The sequence below is a fragment of the Lissotriton vulgaris genome, chromosome 12, assembly GCF_964263255.1.
Source record: "Lissotriton vulgaris chromosome 12, aLisVul1.2, whole genome shotgun sequence".
NCBI classification, from domain to species: domain Eukaryota; kingdom Metazoa; phylum Chordata; class Amphibia; order Caudata; family Salamandridae; genus Lissotriton; species Lissotriton vulgaris.
In genome coordinates, this window is record NC_141700.1 from 21,777,917 (window position 1) to 21,784,601 (window position 6,685).

The following is a 6,685-nucleotide window of genomic DNA, read 5'->3' on the forward strand; positions in this document are numbered from 1 at the left end:
TACCCGGGGTGGCGGGTTCACATCTTAGCTGGTGGTCTCTCAGGTCACTCATCTGTGGAGCTTGACCTACTGATGGGCTCGAGAAGGACCATACTAGGGTGGCGCCTAAGTGCATCATACCTTCAAGACGAACACTGTAGAAAATATATTGGAGAGGCAGTTGACACATACTACACAGCACAGATAACCAAAGATCGATGACTTTTCCTGGGGTACTTTGGGAAGCTTTTAAAGCCATTTTGCAAGGGCACCCGATCCGCTTTAAAGTTGAGGAAAAATTGTTGGTAGCAGCGGGAGGTGATAGACATGGATAAACGTCTCCTTGCACTCGGGCGCTAACACACACACACTCTGCCTCTCCATCCGCCATAATTGCTTACTAAAACATTACTTCACCAAATATTATTAGATGAGGCGAAGTAGGCTTAGCTTGTGACACAAAGTCCTGTCTGTCAGTGGGGGACAAAGCTGGCAAGACCGTATGTCACCTGTGTCATAACATGTCTAAACATGATTCAGTTTCATACATTTCCAGTGATAATATAGGCAATTTGTAAGGGTGATTGGGCCATAGCTCAAACATTTGAAACTTATTATGCACACCTATATTCTCGGGTAAATTAACCGGACACTGAAGGTCTGACCAGTTCTGCTGTCAATCGGCCCAGGAGGCGGTAATTGGAAACGCTGCGAGATCTTATGGGGGTACCACGCACCGAAATTGTGACCCTGGCACCGATAACGACGAGGGCTTTTTTTTATTTTTAAGGCAAACGCAGCTCCCAGGGTCAGCCCCCCTCCCCTCCCCCCGCGCCCACAAAAAACACAGACAAAAGCATTCCCAGTACAGACAGGGTAATCCCTCACCAGTCAATGCCCACTCGGCAGACAGAGCCCCCTCTGGCAACACGAGAGCTCCATGCTCAGAAAAGAGGGTCATTTGAGCTAACCTCCATATTCCCATAAAATTAACACACTGCCTCCCCCAAGTATTAATTCATCTGACCGATATCCAACACATAAGAAAGACAATTGCGGGGGTGGGAGGGGGGACCGGGGAATTAGAATAAAGAAGGGAAAACTTACCTGACCGCCGATCAGCGCCGCCTGCATCTTCTAAGTTCTGCCTTCACTGGAGCGGAAACCCCGCCCTCCGTCCTCAGCCAATCCTGGCGCTGGAGCAGCGCCAGGATTGGCTAGGGAGGCACATTTGTTGCTCGCCCTGTCGCCCTTCGGAAACCCAGGCTGTGGCAGCAAACAAGCACCCCTGGGTCTCGCTGGGGAACTTACTTGAGAAAGTTACCAACTTTCCCAAGCATGCGCACTGTAAGTTCATCAGCGGGACGGTCTGCTGCAGCCTGAGTGTGGACTGTCACTCAAGCTGCAGCAGGCCACCCCCCCTGTGCAATTCCCGCCAGCGGCTGATCTGTTGCAATGCAATGTAGATTGGCCGGCGGCCGCGATGCGGGTCCATGGTGGCTGGTGGGGATACGCACCTACGCCCCAATGGACGCACCGCTGCTGCCATCCCCACATATGCGCCCCCTCCCTTTGTTTGGCGATTTAACGCTGCTGCACTGTTGGATCCCCTATACAAGGAGGCGATACATACCAACATTGAGGATTTCTTTACACATAATGCCCAATCTGTAGATAGTGCAGGTACACTGTGGGAAGCCTTTAAGGCGACAATCAGGGGGGTCTGCATAGGTACCTCTGCAGGGATACTGAAAGATATACGAACGCAGCTGAAGAAATGTGAGGATAGTATTCGCTCGTTGTAAACTAATATGATGCCACCCACAATGCGGCCACACTAGGGACTTTGCGAGAGGAAGTCAACCGGTACAATGACTTAGCGGAAGATGAGATATGATACACATCAAGGCACTATAGGGCGCGCAGGCTAGGAGAGGGGGGGCGACCAGGACGCATATTGGTGCAGAAAATACGCACGAAACAAAGGCAACACACGGTCACACAGATAGAAGATGATGAGGGACAAATGCATTATGACACCCCAGGAATACTGGCGACCTTCGTGAAAACATATAGCGACTTTTACACTACACAACATACAGCTACGGAGCCCAAGATATTGGAATATATTGAGGACATAGCGCTAGTATGGCTCTCGGATGCTCATCGTGAATACTTGGCACAGCCGATTACAGAGGAGGAAATGCTAACAGCCATTAAAGCGCTGCCGAATGGGAAATCACCAGGACCTGATGGGTATACTGGGGAATTTTATAAGGCTTATTCAGAGGAGTTAATACCACATCTCCTCGAAATGTATGATAAGGCTTATAATAACGGAATTCTCCCTCAGACACTAAGAGAGGCCCTCATAGTGGCGCTTCTCAAGCCAGACAAAAACCCAACGGTGGCGGAGTCATATCGACCCCTATCATTAATAAACACAGACGTAAAAATCTTGGCTAAGATCGTAGCCTCGAGGTTACAGCCCCTCATGTCCACGATAGTCCTCCATGACCAATCTGGATTTATTCCCGACAGATCCACCACACATAACTTGCGCACCATATTTGCTCTCCTACATCAGCTAAACCCTGACCTACAAGCAGTGGCGGTCCTCCTGGACGCCGCCAAGGCCTTCGATTCGGTGGAATGGCCTTATATGCTTACAATCTGCGGTGGAACGGACTCCCCCTGCGACTGATGACATGGGTCACTCTTTTATACACTGACCCCACAGCACGTATAAAAGTCAACAGGCACATATCCAAAAGTGTGCCTATCCAACGCGGCACTAGACAAGGCTGTCCACTCCCTCCCCTCCTCTTCTCGATCGCGCTAGAGCCCCTTGCCTGCAAAATACGACATAACTATGCACATACCGCACTCAGATTCCAGTTACATCCTATCAGTATATCGCTTTATGCTGATGATATGGTTGTATACCTTCGTGACCCTGAGAGCAACCTTTCCCCACTGCTACGCGAATATGTGAAATTTAGTCGTCATTCTGGACTGCGTATCAATTGGAGTAAATCCGCTGTGATACCCTTGACTGGTTGCACGAAAGCCCCACAACTTGACTTCCCCCAGGTCTGGCAAGACGACCCCATTAAAAATCTCGGGATCTGGGTACATAGAGATGCAGAACTAGTGATCAGACAAAACTATGGAGTGGCGATTGACCGCATAGAAACACAAATACAAAGATGGATAACGCTCCCTCTATCACTAGCTAATCGCATACCCATACCTCCCTCTTCGTCAGTGTTCGCCAGAATTTGTGGGAACTTTGTAAAGCTAATATGGGCCGGGAAGCAGGCTAGAGTGAGTCTTCAAACACTTTCTCTTCCCTACAGTGCAGGAGGCTTTGCAGTGCCTGATGCTTGTCTCTATTACCTATGTGCTCAGGCACACTTTGCGTATTATTGGTACCATCCAGTGTGGTATCTGCCACATCTTGCTGTAGAGGATGGTGACGCTAACCCTATACCACTAACTAGCATACGAACAATAGTTACTTACCTGTAATCTGTGGTTCTCCAGTATTGGTGTCTTTCATAGATTCACATGCCTGAATCATTCCCCGTCGTCGGAGTGGGAGTCCCACGGTACATAAAATAGCAATAATAAGCCATAAATATGCAGTAAATACCTATTAGAATAAACCAGGAAGTAAAGTAGCCCAGCTACAGTAGGAAAAAAACTTCCACATCTATGACTATCATAGTCGTTTTGTATAGTCCAAACTACAGCCAATCAGGCGCCAGCACCCACCAGAATGTTCTCCCCAGAGGCTCAGGCTCTCAGATTTTCTCGCAAGGAGTGAAGGTAACTAAATAGCCTAACAAAAGCCTCTGAGGGGAGGTGGGCGGGTTGCATGTGAATCTATGAAAGACACCAATACTGGAGAACCACAGATTACAGGTAAGTAACTATTGTTCTTCTCCAGTATTAGGGGTGTCTTTCATAGATTCACATGCCTGAATCAGAGTAGTTAGCAGTACATCCTTGTCAGGCAGATGATCATGTTTGTAAAGCTTGTCAGTATATAGTACATAAAACAGTATAAACTGAGTATACACATATAGTTTACGCATAGAGAAATACAATTCTGCAAGCAAATGTAACAAACATAGCATAAACAGCGCCTGACAGTAATAAAGGAGGTGGGAAACAGAGGCTCACCTTACTTGAAAAGGTTCCGTAGGACTGCCCGACCCACAGACGTATCCGCTTCGCTGGCTGTCTCCAGACAGTAATGCTTGGTAAATGTATGGCGACTAGCCCAAGTAGCCGCTCTGCAAATTTGCTGAATTGGAACTCCAGCAAACAAAGCCGCTGATGAAGATATTGCTCTTGTGGAATGAGCCCTAGGAGCTGTTTGCAACGGTCGCCCCGCTTGCATATGACAAAAGGCAATGGCAGAAGAAATCCATCTTGCAATTGTTTGTTTAGAAACTGCCTGCCCCTTACGGATAGCACCGTAGGTGATGAACAGCTGATTGGAAGAACGCAAGGCGGATGTCCTCTGCAGATAGAATTTAAGACATCTCTTGACATCCAAGGTATGCAATGCCTTTTCCGCTCGTGATTGCGGATTAGGAAAGTATGTTTTCAGAATTATAGGTTCGTTAAGGTGGAATTCCAAGGGTACCTTGGGGATGTACTTTGGATTAGTGCGGAGCACTACAGAGTCGCTTGTAAATTGCAGAAAGGGTTGTTGAACTGTAAAGGCCTGGAGGTCACTGACTCTTCTGGCGGATGTCAATGCCAGTAACAATGCTACCTTCCACGAGAGATATTTGAGGTCAGCCTTGTGAATGGGTTCGAAAGGATGACGCATAAGTTGTGCCAAGACCACGTTGAGATGCCACATCGGAGGAGGTCGACGTACTGGAGGGAACATCCTAAAGAGCCCTTTGAAGAATTGTTGTACAATCCTAGCCGAGTACAAGGAATTAGTACCGTCTTGCCGATATCTAGATATCGCTGCCAGGAACACCTTTAAAGTTGCGTGAGATAGACCTGATTTTGCCAAATGTAGGAAGAACGGTAGAATCTCTTCCGGCGTTGCTGAAAACGGGTGAATTCCGTTTGCCTGACACCAGATGCAGAAACGTCTCCATTTTAGACTGTAAGTCTTTATTGTGGACGGTGCCCTCGCCTTGGCCAGTACCTCTTTGCATTCCTCTGGGATGTTCAAGTGGGCGAACTCACGGTATTCAGGCGCCAGGCTGCTAATTTCAGAGATGCTGGATCTGGGTGACAGACCTGATCGTTCTGTATACTGAGTAAGTTCGGGACTGGATCCAACTGAATTGGTTTGCACTCTGACAGTAGGAGGAGTTCCGTGAACCAATACTGGTGCGGCCATCTGGGTGCAATCAGGATTAGTCTGCACGGTTCCTTCTTCATTTTCCGCAGAACTCTAGGGACAAGTGGGATTGGTGGAAATGCGTACGCATAAATCAGGGACCAGTCCAGTGAAAACGCATTCCCCTGAGAGTCTTTTTGGGGATGCCAGCTTGCAAAGAACTTGCATTTGCTTTTGGCCTTCGTAGCAAACAGATCTAGGTCTGGGCGACCCCATAGTCGAAAGATGTGATCCACCGTCTGTTGATGAAGTTCCCACTCGTGAGTGGAGACCTTCGTCCTGCTGAGTGTGTCTGCCAAGACATTCTCTATACCTGGAACGTGCACCGCTTGAAGATTTACATCGTGCTCCAAAGCCCACGCCCACAACTCCTGGGCTTCCTGGGAGAGGAGGAGAGATCGAGTTCCCCCCTGCTTGTTGACGTAGTGCATGCTTGTTGTGTTGTCCGTTTTTATCAACACATTGGAACCCTGAATGACTGCATGAAACGCCTTGAGTGCCAGAAAAATGGCTCTCAGTTCCAGGCGGTTTATGTGCCAACGCTGTTGTAGGGCAGACCACTTGCCACTGATAGTGAGGCCCTGAAGGTGCGCTCCCCAGCCCTCGAGAGACGCATCCGTCGTGATGGTGAGGCTTGGTGGCTCCTGAAGAAACGCACACCCCTTTTGAAGATGTCGTTTTTGCGCCCACCATCTGTAATGGCAGGGTTTTTGGCTCTATTTAGCAGTGATATAGACTTTAATCTTGCTCACATCTAGGATAGGTATTCTTAGCTTGTGTTGGCCCTTTTAAGCCCTTTTTTCCAGACCTAGAAGAGGATAGCCGCTTAATATGATGATAGATCCCTTATTCTTGACTCTAATCTGTCTATTGCCTATTGGCTTTGACATACTTGCTTATAGTAGAGGTTGGATCCTGTGTTCCTGACTTTATATTGCACATTGGTATGGTTTATGTAGGTATTCTGACAGAGCTAAGGGGTATTTCATCCTTCTTAGGCCTAGAACTAGAGGGACTCCATCTTGATGGAGCTGAGAGGCTTGCAGGGTAAAGGCAAAGTTTATAGTTAAAGCTGTTGTTCACTTGGAGAGAACCGGTCTGGGCCAGCCCTTATCGGTAGGCTGTATTATTCTCTGTGTGGAAGACACAACAAAAGGCCGGCCGGCTGGGTGTGTGTCCTTGACGCGGAGTGGTGCAGGGATCTGATGGGCGGCAGGCTGATGGCTGGAACTTTCCATGAGGAAACAGCATTCTATATCAGTGAAGTGCAGAGGCGGAGTCAGGGAGTCGAGTGGAATTGGAGGAGCGGAGAGGAGTCAAGCTGGAGTG